The sequence below is a fragment of the Triticum dicoccoides genome, chromosome 1B (genome assembly GCF_002162155.2).
Source record: "Triticum dicoccoides isolate Atlit2015 ecotype Zavitan chromosome 1B, WEW_v2.0, whole genome shotgun sequence".
Classification (NCBI taxonomy): domain Eukaryota; kingdom Viridiplantae; phylum Streptophyta; class Magnoliopsida; order Poales; family Poaceae; genus Triticum; species Triticum dicoccoides.
In genome coordinates this window covers 229,204,141-229,205,744 of record NC_041381.1, presented here as the reverse complement: position 1 = coordinate 229,205,744, position 1,604 = coordinate 229,204,141, and the positions used below count along the sequence as shown (strand labels likewise).

Here is a 1,604-nt window from a genome sequence, read left to right as displayed (position 1 = left end):
TATCATGTTGGAAACATAAAGAGGCGGAGATGTTGTTCCTCTATCATAATAATTGCAAGTTACACTACAGGAAACGGGTAATTTGCCATCTGTGGATCACAGACGGCAAAGACTGAAATCCAGACGGCAAAGACTTTGCCGTCAGAAAGCAGACGGCAAACTCAGACGACAAAGATAAGTCGGCAAAGAATACTTTGCCGTCATCCAAATCTACTTTGCCGCCAGCCTTATAATTAACAGACAGCAAAGAATGTGGTCTTTGCCGTAAGTCAAAACATTTTTTTGCCGTCATCGAGACTAAACTAAAGACGGCAAAGATGTTTTTTAGTTTTTATTTTTAGAAATAACTTCAGTGCACAGCGTGGCTAGAGCAAAAGAGGACGATGGCGTCACTACAGAGATTTGCAATACAGATTTGCAATACAGATCCAATAAGAATGAATGTATATTTCTTTAACAAAAGGAAAACGAATTTACAAGCTAGCCATTCTTCACATGTATACATACGAGCAAGAATATCATATGAGTAGCAACTTATAAGTGTTCTGCACATCAGATTCACACACGGACAAGTGCCAAAATACATCAAATTCATATGCACTTAAAACGCATCAAGAAAGCAACACACACGTTGCTAGCCTGGGCAGCCTAGATCCATCAAAAGTAGCAGCGCTGCAACCGAACCAAATGTGTACAGGCCCCAGTCGCAGCCAGCAATCATACTGGAGGACAACACCAGTGCGACGAGGACGGGCATGGCAGTGCGCCGGTGACGGGGTCCGAAAGCAGAGGCCGGCTTGGGTGGGAGCAGTGAAACGGCTGGGCCGAGAGTCATTGCCGGACCTACTTCTGGGGCGGCACACACCGGCAGATGGATCTAGCACGCGTGCGGTTCAACGCGTCCACGCGCACGGATCCCTTGGGGCGGCGATGCGGTTGACGTCGGTGGCAAAAAGCTCCGCGGCCGTCCATGGCGTCGGGTGCCTGAGAGGGAGAGGGCAAGGGATGAGGTATGGGAGAGACATAGAGAACGAGGAAGACAGGCAGGAGGAAGGAGAAGGAGCTAGGGGCGGCGGAGCTTGACCTGGTGCTCGTCAGCTGCTTGGGGAACGGCTGGAGGTGGAGGTGGCGGAGCTTGACCTGGTGCTCGTCAGCTGCTTGGGGAACGGCTGGAGGTGGAGGTGGAGGTGGATCTCGGCTGGGAAGGAGGAGAGGCGTGGGGATGGGAGAGAGAGAATAGGATAAGGGAGAGAGAAGAGCGTGGTGTGCTTGGTGGAGGTGGAGAGGCGTGGGGGACGGGAGAGAGAGAAGAGGATAAGGGAGAGAGAAGAGGCGTGGGGGATGGGAGAGAGAGAGAAGAGTATAAGGGAGAGAGAAGAGGAGAGGCGTGGTGGAGGTGGATCGTGCACACGAGCAGCGCGCGGTGGTGGATTACTGCCACATCATCGATCCGCGAGGTGGATCCGCGTGTTGTGCTTTCTTCTTTGCTGTCTGCGGTTTTTTCTACAGACGGCAAAGTGAGCTCTTTGCCGTCTGTAACAAAAAACACAGACGGCAAAGTCTTTGCTGTCCGCATTTATATTTACAGAGGGCAAAGTGAGCTC

The 1,604-nt window shown here is 51.4% G+C and overlaps 1 long non-coding RNA gene across 1 annotated transcript; it reads right to left on the bottom strand.

Moving 5' to 3' along the window:
- Positions 1–527: 527 nt before the first annotated feature.
- LOC119303994 lies at positions 528–1,197 on the bottom strand. The gene is made up of 2 exons (XR_005148040.1): positions 1,085–1,197; positions 528–984 (listed from the first exon to the last, which is right to left on the bottom strand). It is a non-coding gene; the product is annotated as an uncharacterized LOC119303994 (long non-coding RNA).
- Positions 1,198–1,604: the final 407 nt, after the last annotated feature.